The sequence below is a fragment of the Etheostoma spectabile genome, chromosome 15 (assembly GCF_008692095.1).
Source record: "Etheostoma spectabile isolate EspeVRDwgs_2016 chromosome 15, UIUC_Espe_1.0, whole genome shotgun sequence".
In the NCBI taxonomy this organism is placed as follows: domain Eukaryota; kingdom Metazoa; phylum Chordata; class Actinopteri; order Perciformes; family Percidae; genus Etheostoma; species Etheostoma spectabile.
Window position 1 is genome coordinate 28,033,553 of NC_045747.1, and position 15,765 is coordinate 28,049,317.

Below are 15,765 nucleotides of genomic sequence, written 5' to 3' on the forward strand. Positions count from 1 at the left end.
AGCTACCAGAAGACTTACAACTTTCAGACAGGTTGGCCAGGTCACATCTACGTCTTCAATCTCAGTTGGAGGCTGCGCAGTAACGCTCGGCCATCCCCGGGAAAGTGCTTCTAATATCTTTCACAGCGTCACATTGTCCATATCTTATACTAACTATGTGAATTCCACAGTTCTATTCCAAACAGCTCTTTTGTCAATAAAGTGAAAAAAAATAAAAGCTAGCAGCTGAGCAGACAAAGAGCAGGGAGGGCGACTTGGCACTCCACTGACTTGTTGCTCTCTCTACCAATATAAGCTGCTCTGTTTTAGGCTACGAAATGCGCATGCAGGTTAAAATTCAACCGTGCTATTTTATCGGAAATTAAGCTATAAGCAGAAGGAAACTTGGCTAGTTGCTAGGCTAAATTGCAATGGTAAAACACTGCAGCCGTAACATGAATGTGTATGCTGAGTATGGAGAAATGTCTTGCCTTCCCTACCGTGTATTGTATTAAAGTTTCCTAATTCAAAATAATTGGACACACAAAACAGATTTAATGGACTGTCCATTCTCCTCTTGTGCAAAGCTGAAGTGAGGAGCAACTTACTTTTTTTTTTTACCGTAATCTGATACAGAATAGAAGACAGCCATGAGGATAAATAAACAACGATTATTGTTTTCATTATATTTCATATCACACGTTGGTTCTCCTGGAATTTAAGTATAAAAAATGCAGTTATTGTCATAGCATTGTGTTGTGTTGTGTGTGTGTGTGTTGTGTGTGTGGTGGTGTGTGTGTGTGTGTGTGTGTGTGTGTGTGTGTGTGTGTGTGTGTGTGTGTGTTGTGTGTGTGTGGTGTGTGTGTGGGGGTGTGGGTATGGTCTCTCCCCTCCTCAGTGTGATGGATAGCAGGGTGCTGGCCGGTGTCAGACTGTCTATATGTCAATACCAAATAATTCTTTTTTTATAACAAGGTGCAACAAGAGAGCACCAATCTAACTGTAGGCTCTGTAACAACACTTCTATATTTACAAACTCATGTAAAATGCACCAAAATGGAAAATGAAGTTCAAAATATGCCGTGCCAAAACCTGGGAAGAGGACCTACAGTGTCTTCAGAAAGTTTAAACATCCAGGTTAAAGTTGATTAAAAAGAGGAATAAAAAAAAATCTTTTGGAAATTGATCTTAATGCCTTAATGAATTATTTTTTTTAGGAAAATCCAACCTTTTAAGGACACCAATTATCTTTGTGAATGAATAATGTATTGTAAATAAATACATGTTCTTCCTTAAAATACATGGGGGCATAAGTATACACACCCCTATGTTAAATTCCCATAGAGGCAGACAGATTTTAATTTTTAAAGGCCAGTTATTTTATGGATCCAGGATACTTTGTATCCTGATAAAGTTCCCTTGGCCTTTGGAATTAAAATAATCCCCCATTGTCACATACCCTTCCCCATACCTAGAGATTGGCGTGGCATATTTTTGGAATATTGGAATATTTCAGTTAGCCTAATAGCTGGTTTGATTTGCATTGAGAGATGATCTTATGGAAAGCTCCCCATGCCTATCTCTAGGTATGGTGAAGGGTATGTGAAGATAGGCCCAGAGAACTTTTATCAGGAGGCATAGTATCTTGGTCCATGAAATAACTGGCCTTTAAAAATAAAAATGTGCCTTCCTCTATGGGAATTTAACATGGGGGTGTGGATACGTATGCCCCCTGTATTTTAAGGAAGAACATTTATTTATTTACAATACATTATTCATTCACAAAGAAAATTGGTGTCCTTTAAAAGGTTGGATTTTCCTAAATTCTTTTAATTAAGGCATTAAGATCAATTTCGAAAAGATGTTTTTTAATTCCTCTTTTTAATCAACTTTAGCCTGGGTGTGTAAACTTTCTCAAGCCACTGTAGTCCATGTGCAAAATCATAAATAAAACATCAATATTTTCTACAAAGATGATAAGTAAATATAAGTTTAAGCGTCATTAATCGGGGTCCAATGCGAGCATTTGGATGCTTGTATTTTTCGGGTTCAGGTTTAATATTTCCTTTCTTAACATTTGTGAGTAGATTTTGTTTACTTAAAGAGGTAAGAGAGCTTAGCGATGTCGCAGCTCGTGTGCATGGCATCCTGGTACATGTAGGAACTGCTGCCACGTAGAGCTGGGAAACGTCAAGGATTTTCCTACTTTATTCAATTCTGATTCACAAGAATCAAATCAATGTACTTTTTATTTAACATGAACAAACAAAATAGTGCAGCTCTACAGACTCTACAGTCAGTGAGTAATGTCAGTCACTGGGTATTGAGTGACATTTCATTCAGGTATCTTTGAAAATGGCCATGCCAGTTTTTCCCTCACCCAACTGTAGCCTAACTTGAGGGTTATCGAACCCCCTTCCCAACCAACTAGTATGACATATTTGGTACCAATGGATTATGTTGTCTAGTTTAAAAAATAATACAGACAAAGATTTGGATTTTATGAATCAATTTTTAGGATAATTCAAATGAAAATTGATGTAAATCAGAAAATCAATTTTTAAAAACCCAGCCGTACTGCCACAACTAGCAAAAAGGAAAACTCACTTCTCAGTAAATATAGCACACACTGGGGAATTATTTCTTAAATGGTCTACGTATACCATCAATATTGATTGGACATCCACAGTAAAGGTGGGAAATTTTCTCTTACAGTTAGTATCTTACAGTTAGCATCACTTTTTTAATCTAACTATAATCTTCTTAGTCAAGGTGCAGTTGGAAGAGATGTGTTTTTAGCCTGTGGCGGAAGATGTGTAGACTTTCTGCTGTCCTGATGTCGATGGGGAGCTTGTTCCACTATGTAGGAACCAGGACAGAAAACAGGATTTTGTTCAGTAATTAGGTGAGGGAGTAGCAAGCAGATAAGCCAATGCAGAGCGGAGTGGACGGGCTGTGGTGGAAGGCTTAACTATAAGCTGGGCCTGATCTATTCGAGGCATGGTACGCAAGTACTAGTGTCTTGAAGCGATTCGGGCAGCAACTGGTAACCAGTTAAGGGAGCGGAGCATGGTGTAGTGTAAGGAAACTTGGGTAGGTTCAAGACCAGTCGAGCTGCTGCATTCTGGATGAGCTGCAGAGGTCGGATTGCACTTGCTGGCAGGCAGGCCAGCCAGGAGAAAGTTGCAGTGGTTTAGACGTGACATGACAAGAGTCTGAACCAGATTCTGTATCCTTCTGATGTTGTGCAGCATAAATCTGCATGATCGGGTTGTTGTAGCAATGTTGGCAGTAAGAGAGAGTTGGTTGTGGAGTGTCACACCCAGGTTCGTTGCAGTCTGGATGGTACCAAAGAGTTGTTGATGGTGATAGTAAGCTCATGGGTGGGACAGCCCTTCCCTGAAATGAAAAGCACCTTGGTCTTGTCAAGGTTGAGTTTCAGGTGGTGTGTCCAATGGAAGATGTCAGTCAGACAGGCAGATAGATGTGTTGCTACCTTTGTTTTAGACTGCGGAAAAGAGAGAGCTGGTGCGTAGCTTTGGTAGGAAAAGCCATGTGAGTGAATATGAGAACCGAGAGAGTTGGTGTACAGAGAAAAGGGAGGGGACCAAGGATAGAACCTTTAGGGACCCTAGTTGTAAGAGGACAATGTTCTGACACAGACCCTCTCCAAGTTACCCAGTAGATGTGGTTTTTAAAGTAAGATGTGAGCAGAAAGAGCCTGAAACAACCAGATCCTAAAGGGTGTAAATAAGGATCTGGTTATTCATTGTGTCAAAGGCAGTAGAAAGGTCCAGAAGGATGACCACAAAAGAGTGAGGGCTGCTCTAGCAGTGTGAAGCCGCTCAGTGGCAGCAAGGAGGGCAATTTCAGTTTGAGTGGCCTGCCTCATAACTCGCATACCCATGGGGATCAAGAAGGTTGTTCTGGTGAAGATTAGAAGAGAGTTACGATTAAGTGTTGAGGAGAGAAATGGAAGAAGAGAGACAGGTCTGTACTTATTTACTTCTTGTTGGGTTGAGGGTGAGTTTCTTGACAAGACGGGTCACTTTGCTTCTTTAAGAGAGTTAGTGAAAGGTTTGACAAGGAGGTGTTAATAAAATGGGTGAGAAAAGGAAGGTAGTTGGTAGCAGTAGACTGTAGAAGTTGAGAAGGGATGGGGTCAAGGGGGCAGGTGGTTTGAAGGTTGTCAGGGTAAGAACTTGATTGGCAGGATGGGGGGGAGAGGACAGAGTAGTGGATGAAGATGTGTTTGTAATGTCATACGGTGGGATGGAGAATGAAAAGAGTACGTCATCTGTCTTTTTTATAAAGTAGTTGACAAAGTGGTTTGGTAGAACAGAGGAGGGGAGACAAGTGGGTGGATCAAGGAGGTTAGAGAAGAGTTTTTTGGGGTTGGAGAAGGAGGATTGAATTTTGGGCTGATATAAAGAGCTATTCACTGCAGAAATAGAGGCAGTGAAGCATGAGGGCAGAGACTGATAGGTAAGCAGGTTGTCCGGGTAGGTGTGTATAGACGCTTGTGTGTGGACACCATGCCCATCTGAATTTTCTTGGTTCGATACTGCCTTTCCTGCCCTACAGTCCTGCCAGTACTGTGGCATGGCCTGTCTGTCACACTTTGGCGGTCAGTATGAGTGGTAGTAGGGAGGTGGGCAGTGTGTTTTTGTGTATGTGATCCCTGACCTTTATCTCAGAATCCCTTTCCCCTCCTGTGTGTTTGTGGTCTATATATGGTGGTCTATATATGATCTGATTTGGGGTGGCAGTAGCTCAGTCCGTAGTTGGGTTGGGAACCGCAGGGTCACTGGTTCATAAAGTAAGTGTGGATTGGTTGCTGGAGAGATGCCACTTCACCTCCTGGGCACTGCCAGGTGCTCTTTAGCAAGGCACCGTACCCCCCCAACCGCTCAGGGCGCTGGCTCAGCTGGCAGCCCACTCACTCTGACATCTCTGGTATAGGTCCTGAGCATTTGTGTGTATTTCAGGCTTGTGTGTGATTACTAACAAAGTGTGTACACAGAGTGTGAATTGTAATTTCCCCACTGGGGATTAATAAACAAATAAAAAATGAAATTAAAAATTAAATCCAGTATATATAAATCTGCGTCTGTGAGTTTGGGTGTTAAGCAAGTTGTTACTTTGTTACATAACCATGAAGGGGAATCACATGCAGAGAAATTTGAGCATAATAGGCCTGTTATATTCGTGCAGGCATGATGTCGATGAGCTGCGCGATAAAGCAGCTGCTGCTGCCTGTGTGTCTGAGTTTCTGTTGCAGCATGACCACAGATAAGGAGAGGAATTTAAAGGAACAATCAGACGTTTGGGGAAATATGCTTGTTTTGTCTTTTTCTCCATGAGTCAGATGAGAAGATTACAAACTGTTTCATCTCCGCAACAGGAGGGAAATACATCTTCCTGCTACAGTTGGGCAACGTGACAAATCACGGCACGTCATGAGATAATATTGAAGATTGTCTAGCGTTAGAAATGGCTTCCACGGAAACCATTTCTCATTGTTAATATGGGATTTATAGAGAGTGTTGTATCAATGTCATGAAGGACCTTGATTTGTAAGGTGTTTAATTTACCAGACTCGACATTCCCATTTGGTTAGTTTCTATAAATCATTTATTTGTCAAAATCGTGATTTGAAAAAGTCAAATAGCTAAAAGCTTCAATTTTAATTTTCTCTAAATTACTGCTAGGAAAACCACTGGTTTGTGATTATGCTTGGTCCCAATGAATCTTGTGTTAATACTATTCAGTTGCAATATTTGTAGGACTGAACCAAAGGGTTCAAAGCATCCAACTGTTGCCATGGTAATCAACGCCCAAATCAGTATTCAAATGCTTCGTAGTTTTCTTTCATTTTAAGGTATTACATATGCATCATCCCAGGAATTGCCCATGCAGTAATGAATAGTAGCCTAACATTTTTTATTATGCATTCGTTATTATGAGTGAATATTGTCAGACGGACATCGCTGTTTGTTGTGTGTGTGCCAGGGCTGCGCGTGTAGCTGTTGTCTGTGCGGAACTGAGGAGCGCAGATCAATAGACAGACAAGCAGAACATGTCACTCAGTTTGTTTTCTTGCCTGCTCGCTTGCCGTGGATAATAAAGTTTTTAAAATAAATCAAAATATCTCTTTCTGCTGCACTTTTGAAGCAGTAGGCCTACATGCCCATGAGCTCCTTGCTCACCTGCCAGCACATTTACTAAGTGAGACACGTTTGTGTCATCTCATTACCCCCACCCTCAAACCTTCAAATACATTCCAATGTTTCGGTCCGAGGCTTTGAAGCCCCAAAAATGGTATTCAGGACAGCCCTAGATGTCATATAGCCGCCTTGGGAATCCATTACCTCATGGGAAATACTGTATCGATACACAGGCGCCAAGTATTGATCTATCATTATAAATGTATGTGTTGGTCAGTTTGTCTCTGCTCGACAATTCCATTTTGCAGCAATAAAATTGAAGTGATATGAATAAACAGAGAAATTAATCTTTTTAGATAAAACAGATGTCGACAAAGTTGCCATCATTTGAAATTGGGAAAAAAATTAGAAGTTGGAAAAAAGGTTCTAAATTGCAATATATTGCAATAAGTTTAAAATCCCAACAATATCGTAACGCGGTATAAGTATCGTGATGATATCGTATTGGGAGACGTTTGGTGATTCCCCCCCCTAGAGGTGATGGTAGGATGTCCGTGGAACTGGTCAGAAGTCAAAATCATTGCGTACGTCATGACTAATTAAAATGTTTTTGTATTAGATGAAACTTGTAACAAGTAATGGAAAGAAAGGCGGCCGGGAGACGGGGAGAGGCAGGCAGCATTTTGAGGGCGTGTAGAAGGGCAACAATCAAACAACCGACAATCTTTGATTTCTTTTTGGTTTAAATGTCAAGCCATGTCACTGATAACGCTGACTCACACCCGCTGCCCAAATCACACAGTTTAATAGCGGGTATGTGTATGGTGTGTTGTTGGTGTGTGTGTGGTGTGTGTGTGTGTGTGTGGTGTGTGTGTGTGTGTGTGTGTGTGTGTGTGGTGTTGTGTGTGTGTGTGTGTGTGCGTGTGTGTGTGTGTGCGTGTATGTGTGTGTGCATGCATGCGTGCAGTTGTGTTTGTCTCTGTCTTTGACACACACACGCACACTTGAAACACTATTACTATTACTCTCTGTAATATCTGTAGACAGCTCAGTGGTCCGTCCCAGCACTGGCAGATGGTGTTTTATTGACCATTCCCCTTTCCCTCCTTCCTTTCTTCCTACTTCCCCACTTCCTTACCAGCTTCCTTCCTCCGTCCCTCCTTCCTTTCTCTCCTTTCCTTCATGCAGTCTGGATTAAGGCATGTCCCTCTCCAGCTTTGAACTTTGAAAGCCCTTTCCAGACAGTAGAAATTGCCAAGGATTTAGTGCTAGCCACTGTGTGTGTTGTGTGTGGTGTGTGTGTGTGTGTGTGTGTGTGTGCGCGCTTGTGTGTGTGTGTGTGTGCGCTTGTGTGTGTGTGCGTGCGTGTGCGTGCGAATAGTTCTAATTTGTTTTCTCGACTGAATACTTCTCTACGTCTTCTTTCGATTGAATTTTTTTCTTCCATTAAGTTATTTTTGTTGTTCATGTCTTTGTGCATGCATTTTGAATAACTAGATAAAAAATGAGCAATAGTTTTTCAACCCATTTTTGAATTACAGAATCAGAAAAATTCCAGATTTCACGTGTAGTAGGTAACTTCTTTTTGCCAGTACTCAAATGCTGTCACGTGTTCCCCTCAGTTCTGGGGTCAGTGTCATCCATCTAACTTAGCCGTATGGGCACATGTCCTTGTTAATGTAAATCAAACAGCTCATGACTTCAGGAATTTGTCTCCAATCAGGATTTAGGCGTTGGTTACAGCAGCCTAAGTTGAACTGGTGAGGTGGTGAAGTCTTTAGCTGGGTAAAATACCCACACAGTAACAAACATAAAGTGGACTTCATGAGTGTGTTTCTAAATACGTAAGGACTTGTTAGAAGCTAATGGCGGGATGCAGGTGCCATACTGTGGTACAACAGTGTCACAGTGTGCGTCAATGTTAACGGTGGATTTGTTACTCACTAAAACTAGTCAGCATGAAGGTTGAACTGTCACACTTCTAGATATTCCAGTTTTCCTCGGACTGAAAAAAATCAAATTCTGGCAGTGAAACAAGTTATTTTGCAGGCGTCCATGTAAGTCTTTTGGGAGAAAAGTCTTTTTGGGCCAGAAGGCATCACGTGACGGGCCGGGATTTTTTTTCCTGGGGGCCTGGCACTAACCAGGCAAGTGCACCAGGGATCTTTTAACTGAACCAAACCTGTCAGATGACAGCACCCTAATATGATTGATGGACCATGTGGTGTTGTTTGTCTCTGATGCAACTAATGTGGAATAAAGCTTACGAACTCATGTTGTGAGTGATATATGCGATATATGCTTCAGCGATAAATCTATGTCGTGGCTACATACAGTACGTCGGTTTGAAACACTACACCCGGACCCCATGCCATAGCCTGACGTGCACCTCTGGAAAAATGTAATTACACATTGTGGCCACGCACGTCGCTCGGCTTTAGTTTGGTAGCGTTGCATTCCCCCCGACTCATTTCCTGGTTCTCCTTTTTCATAAAAACATGAAATCAAGGAGAGGGTTAACTTTTCCTGCTCCACATTTCCTAACGTGGTCAGAAAGCACTTTTCTGTCACTTTGCTTCTAGTACTCTAGTACTCGCTCCGAAGCTAATCGCGTCGCTCGCTCTACCACACACCCCCAACGCAGACACCCGCCGCCATTCTCTTAAAAAGATCAACGCACACATCAGTGTCAGGGTTCAACAGTACAGCAGGAGGTCACAACCTATCTCAGGCAGAGTAGTTCAGCACTGTGTCTCTTTAGATGACCGGAGACATAACAGCTGTTTGATAAGACAGCGCTGCCTCATAAACTCCCATCCTGCCAAGTCCAGGGAAGTTACACACATGTACTGTACTTACAAGTTCACACACTCACTCACTCACTCACTCACTCACTCACTCACTCACATTCCTACTTGCAGAAATGGCTGTAGAAACAGTGGATAAGATGTTCTTTGACCCAGACTGCCACAGATAAATGTGCAGCTTGGTATCTGGGCTACCTACAACTTGACTTGGAACAGTTGTTGTAAATGATCCAATAGCATTTTCACAAATTCATAGATGAATGAAGAAAGACCATATTTGGTCATCTTTAACCCTTGTGTTGTCTTCTCAAAAAAAAATCATTACTTTTGTTGACGCTTTTTTCCCCGATGTTTTAACCTTTTTCTTACGTTTTTGTCCCTTTTTCAACACTTTTGACGCTTGACACTATCGTGTTTTTAACACTACATAACACTAAGTTACTAACTTTAGTTTTACAGTTATTTTTGGAATTTATGGTAAATAAACCTAATTTATAGGAAATTATACCTGATGTAAAATTAAAGGAAATGATGTTGATGGATAATCACAGACTGAAATATGTCAACTTGTACTCATTATTTAAAAACCACTCCAGTTGTTTTTTTCAAATGCTATAAAATTGAAAGGGACATCCCAAAATTAATGAAAGTAGAGACTTGTACTTGCCAAACAGCGTTGTGTGGAATCAATCTTGTTATTTTGGGTAATTACAATTGGGTAGTTTAGGAAAACGGGTCAATTTTACCCGAGGTCAACATGAGGGTTAATCATTCATGTCCAGCATGAGTTAAAATACACACATCAGGAAGACAGGGACTTCAGAGTTGGGATGGCACTAAATGACACCACACTATGGTTAAACTGTTCTGCTTAGTCCTAATTCTTCTTGACTGAGTATCATTAAATGCTTGTCCACATCTTTTTTACTTATCCAGAGTTCAGCTGCCCCTGAGTTTTTCTTAACTAACTACAAAATGCAATGATTTTGAAACCTGTTGGAGACAAGGAGGTTCCTCATCAGATCAAATCAGATCAGGCACATGCTCGTCAGACCCTTTACCAACAAGTACCAATAAGACATTACGAAAAAAACACCCAGATTTAAAGGTCCCATGGCATGCAAATTTCACTTCATGAGTTTTTTTAACATTAATATGCGTTCCCCCAGCCTGCCCATGATCCCCCAGTGACTTGAAATGGTGATAGGTGTAAACCGAGCCCTGGGTATCCTGCTCTGCCTTTGAGAAAATGAAAGCTCAGATGGGCCGATCTGGAATCTTGCCCTTTATGAGGTCATAAGGGACAAGGTTACCTCCCCTGTCTCTGCTTTGCCCACCCAGAGAATTTGGCTCGCCCATGAGAGAGAGACATCATGGCTTTCAAACGAGTAAAGTAGTAGTAGTAGCAGTTGGTCAAGGCCACACCCCTCTCCTCCACCTTGCCCCCCCAGATACAGTATTAGGGGACCACTAAGGTCTATATAAAAGCATCCAAAGAGCACCATGTCATGGGACCTTTAATTGTTGGATGTCAACCTTACAGAAAACTGGACATATCTAGCCACTGTTTTTGTCAGTGTGTGTTTGTAGAGTTGCTTTTGCCCAGTGCAGATTGTAGTCTCGCTAAACTGCCAAACTGCACACAGCGGTGCTTTGAGCTAAATTCGTTTTCTAATGTGATTACAACGTCATTTGCTAAATGGCGCTAAACACACAGCACAGCTGAGGCTTATGGGAACGCCATTCCTTTTGCAAATATTGGACTAACTGACACTCTGACTTGGTGATGGCTATAGATAAAAAGTCTAATCAAATCTAATGTTGTTCATCCTGAGTGGGGCATGAAAGTTTTATACCCACGTTACGCTGCAGCACCCCGTTTGCATTGACACGTCTCTCTGGCTGGCTGCCCTGCCGGTTTCAGACCAGGGAAAGTCATGACAAGCTGCCAAATGAACATAATTGGCACTTTGCTGTCACAGTGACTGTATTCTGTGCTACATGAAAATAGGCTTTCATGTAGTCTCAGTCAGTGATGTGAAACACCCCCCAGTTTTCTCCATGTTGCTTTCAGATTCAGGAAGTCATTTTTTCTGTGTTCAAAATGTTCCGTTTTGCTCTTTTTGTTTTAACAAATATGTATTTAAATACGACTCCACTTCATTGTGGCTCTCTCGTGATGGGAAGATAACCCCAGAGGGGTTATGGTTGTGAGTGTTTGTAGTGCATGCATGCAATCATCTGATATGGGGCTGGAGACAGAGTGTCTTGTCTGTCTGTGGCCCAGCTGTCAAGGGACGTGTTTGTGGGTGAGCGTGGGAGAGCAAGTGTGTGTGTGTGTGTGTGTGTGTGTGTGTGTGTGGGTGTGTGTGTGTGTGTGTGTGTGTGTGTGTGTGTTGTGTGTGTGTTTATCCCCACCGTATCTGTGACAGATAGTTATGAGCAGACAGACTGACGCTTTCCCAAGTGTAGACCTTGGGGAGGATGGGGGAGAGGTGTGTGTGTGTGTGTGTGTGTGTGTGTGTGTGTGTGTGTGTGTGCGCGTGTGTCTTATTCTTATACACTTCCATTACTGCTTTCTTTCTTTGTCTTTCAGTTTCTCTCATTGCCTGTCTTTGCTTCTATCAAGTCATTCAGTCTCACATCCAGTGATACAATGTTTTTTTCTTTCTAAATGGACTACATTTACTACAAACTATGCCTACTGTATTTGTACATTAAATAATTAGTGTGTATTTTACTTTCTGGCGGAGTTAGATGGGACCGATGACAGTGGTTAGTTGGTTAGGTTGGTTAGTGGTTTTAGGGAATGTAACTGGTCTAGAACCAAAACCATATGTAAGACAAACTGGAAATACTGTACACACCGGAATTCTTTAAATGCTCTGAGCAATAAAATACAACACATGTTCTTGTAGCGTCCATGTTTTTTTCCCCCACATTCAGGGTTTTTCCTGCATTGATGAAGATTTGGCGCCCCTCCCCCAAAGAGGTTTTAGCCAACGCCAAAGGGAAAACCACAAGCGCCAAGGCGTCTGATTTTCAGCATTCAACATCCTTGATAATTTATTGATCAATAGAATGTATTTCATAATTGGAAAAAATTACACTTCATAACACTTTGGGATTGTATTATTTTACAAATTAGCAGTAATCACAGTTTATGTTAGTCACTCCTACGTTGTTCAACGGATAAGAAAGCCCCTTTACTGCATTACTACATTATATTCCATTGTATTTTATAGTTCTAATTAGGCCTGCATGATTAATCGTTATTAAATCGCGATCTCAATTGACCCTGTTCACAATTTAATTTTGAAATAACATTTTTTATTTAATGATTTTGATTCTCATTCGATTTTATGAGCCGGCTACATCACAAACGCTACTACTTTCTTCTGTGAGTTTTAGACTTTATTAAACAAGTTTTAAAGTGCTCTCAAGCGCTGCAATGCTCTCCCTTCCCTTCATTGAAGCCTCAATGTTTACAGGCTTGTGGTGATGCCCAATGTGCTATAGATGCCAAAAAAAATCTATGTTTGGTGCTGCCAATTTGTTTTGTTTTGACATGGTCAAATGAAACGTGGCAGAGAATCGTGATATTAATTCTAAGCAAAGAAACTGTGATTCCTATGTTTCCCTGAATCGTGCAGGCCTACTTCTAATTGTTACCTGCCACCAGATTTTTTTGTTTTCTTTAAACCTAAACGCATTTACCATAAATGTATCAGAATGGAAGAAATTAAGTATTTGAGGCGGAAAATTTACTGGTGGTGATGTGACTTTCCGTGGGACAAAGTGAAAGCGCCCGGAACGTCATCCATCCGTCTGTTTGTTCCCGCAGCAGTTTACAATAAAGTTAACTGGAGCTAACCGCTAACCGGAGCTAATCATACTAACCAAGCCGGTTCACGTTCTTCGCCTCCGTGCCCGTACCCGTTAACTGTAGTTATAGACTCGAGCCCAAATAAAAACAGACATTTTATTAAATCGCTGAAAAAATACAAAATAACCTCTACAATCCAGAGTTTTTTGAACGACAGCAAACTGATCAGATGAGATCTTGAGTGCAACAGGACTTATCTGACGTTATATTACAAAACAGTGTGTTAATTAGGATCCTACACTGTAACAAATTTAACGTAAAATTTACAGTAACTTACTGGCAACTTTTACAGTAAAGGTACCGTACTTCCATTTACAGTATTTTATGTAGTCATTGTAAAATACAAGATAAAAAAGTAAAAATACAGTAGTTTACTTTACTATTTACATTACTATAGTGGCTATATTGTGTTTTTTTTTTTACAGTAATGCTTTGACTACTGTAATTTTGTCAAGTCTACAAGGTTGTAATGTAACGTTACAGCACTTTACTGTACAAATCATATACAGTAGTGTTTCTGTGAAATCTAAAGGAAATAACTGTAGATTTCACAGCCATTATTTACAGTGGAGCACTGAAAAACGAACAATGATGTACAACCAGACCAAATTGAATTCACGTTAGCCATAACAACGTTATTGTAGAGGTTTGTGTCATAGCAGGCTTGGACCCAAAATGAAGAATGGAGCGAGGAGGCAGCATTTAAAGGTTTAACCAATTAAAAAAGCTACAAACAAAAGGTGTCCCAAAGCGGGCAGGTAAAAACTGGCAACTGAGATCCAAACAAACATCAATACAGTAAAAACGAAGGAGTGCCAGAAACCACAAGGAAAAAACGCCACAGGGAGAGACGCAGGGAAGGACAACGATTGGACAACAGACAAAGAAAGCACAGAGACTTAAATACACAAGAGGTAATGAGGGCTGTAACGAGGGACAGGTGACAAGAGGACCGGTGAGAGACATCAGGGCCGGGCAGACAATCACAAAAGGCGGGAAAAACACACAAGGCAGACAGAAAAAAAAAAAAAACTACAAAATAAAATGGCATCAAAAACTTAGACAAGACGAAAACCGGGAAACCCAGACAGAATGAAAAGAGCCATGAAGAAGGAATGAGAATACAGCAAAAACAGGAAACGGTGAACAAACAGGGAATGAATAAAAAAAAAAAAAAAAAAACAGTTATAAAGTTATGCACCAGCGTCATGGTTATGGCTTGTTCCAGTTGAGCATGTGCAGGAAGTGATAAGGGGCAGCAAGTATGTATGGGAGCTGCTATCAGCAGCAGCCAGTGGAGTATGCGGGTTTGCAGTTTCCAGCACCTTCAGTAAGCCTCGGGTGGAGAATGTTTCAATCAGTGTCAGCCCCCACACTTTTAAACAAGCCCAACATTTGTCACAGAGCACTGAGTCAGTTTTGTTTTTGCGCTAGGTTGAAATGCTGTCATTTCAGTCGCTGTTAATATATAAAAGCTGACTATAAGCTGGAGATATTGGGTCCTTTTGTCAGTGTTGTATCATTAAGACAGCAGAACATACCAATGCAGACCTGTTACATACCAAACTTAAAAAAAAAAAAAAAAAGATCCAAAGCAAATATTTGTTCTGATTTGAAGTTGCTTGTATTCTCTAGGGCTCCTGTCCCGCTCTGTGCTCCCTGAATCATTCAGAGTCTCTCTGCACCAAAGGCACCCGCAACGGATGTGATCCCTCACCGGCTTCTCACTACTCAACACGGGCAATTGAGTTGTAGGTGAGTGCTTTCACACCTCGCACCCATCATCACATTCTGATGCTTTGCACAATATCTTTAAAATGTTATGTGGTTTATTTAGAACGGGTGCATTTATAAGACTTTTCCCCATACGCTTACATGGGCATTGGAATTGGTGCGTAGAAGTTCAACAGACTGCCGGAAATTCTAAAAATAAGTTTTGACTCTTAAAATTTCTTAGGGGAACGGCCGCCAGATCCCCCCGCTAAATATGTGCCCCCCTCCCCCCCATGTTTAAATGAAACTCCCGGCCTTGCTGTATACACATACAGTATGTTTGTGTACCATTGTGGAGAATCTGTGCAGTTGTGTGTCACAGTAATAGGATGATAACATGGGCCAGGTTACAGACAATGTGATAGAGGGATTACCAGGATGGTGGAGGAGGAGTAGGAGAGAAAAGGGAGGGAGGGATGGGGCGATGGAGCGAGGGAGGGTGGGTGGGGGGGGGGGGGGGGTGGGGGGAGAGCTGCTGCTGCTTGTTGAAAGGTGTAACTGGGTTAGGAAAGCTCAACTCCTCATACAGTAAAGGCCTCTATCACAGACATACACAGCCATGCTGTAAAATGCCAAGACGCTTGGCAGTGGATACAGTTCCATTATTGTTGGAACAAGGGAATTCAATCAGCCAATAAAGAATCATCAGAGTTACTTTGATTTTTCAGCAGCTCCCTTCCTCTTCCTCTCTCTCTTTGTCTATGCTTTTCTCCCCCCATGTGTTCTTTATAAAGACTCAGCCAAAGATCTTTGCGCTGTTCCCACAAACTTAAAGAGAGCCTTTAGTTAAATATGCTTATTTCTTAAATGAATATAAACCTAATTTAATTGTGTAAAGCATGGTGCTGTTGCTACGCGGTTAGCCTAGCTTGGGAGAAACAGCCGGCTTGGCTCTATCGACCGATATATCGGTGGGCCAATAATATCGGCCGATATTAGGCATTTCCCGATCTATCAGCATCTGCATTTATAATGGAAGATTTTAAATATTCATTCATCAGAATCATGTATAATGACAAATAAATGATTCTGATAAATGTATATTTAAAAAATTAAAACGGGCTGTGAACCATGTTATGAGCGTTGGCGTTGCTGTTGGCAACACGGATAATTTTTTTTGTTAATGTGTTTTTGTTCAAAGGACTTTAAGTTT

At 41.3% G+C, this 15,765-nt stretch overlaps 1 protein-coding gene across 1 annotated transcript in view; it reads left to right on the plus strand.

Moving 5' to 3' along the window:
• dok4 (docking protein 4) overlaps window positions 1–15,765 on the plus strand; it is a 120,947-nt gene that overhangs the window by 8,841 nt on the left and 96,341 nt on the right. Inside the window, exon 2 of the mRNA XM_032538254.1 lies at window positions 14,475–14,594. The gene's annotated coding sequence lies outside the window, so the exon portion shown is untranslated. The remainder of the gene's footprint in view (window positions 1–14,474; window positions 14,595–15,765) is intronic.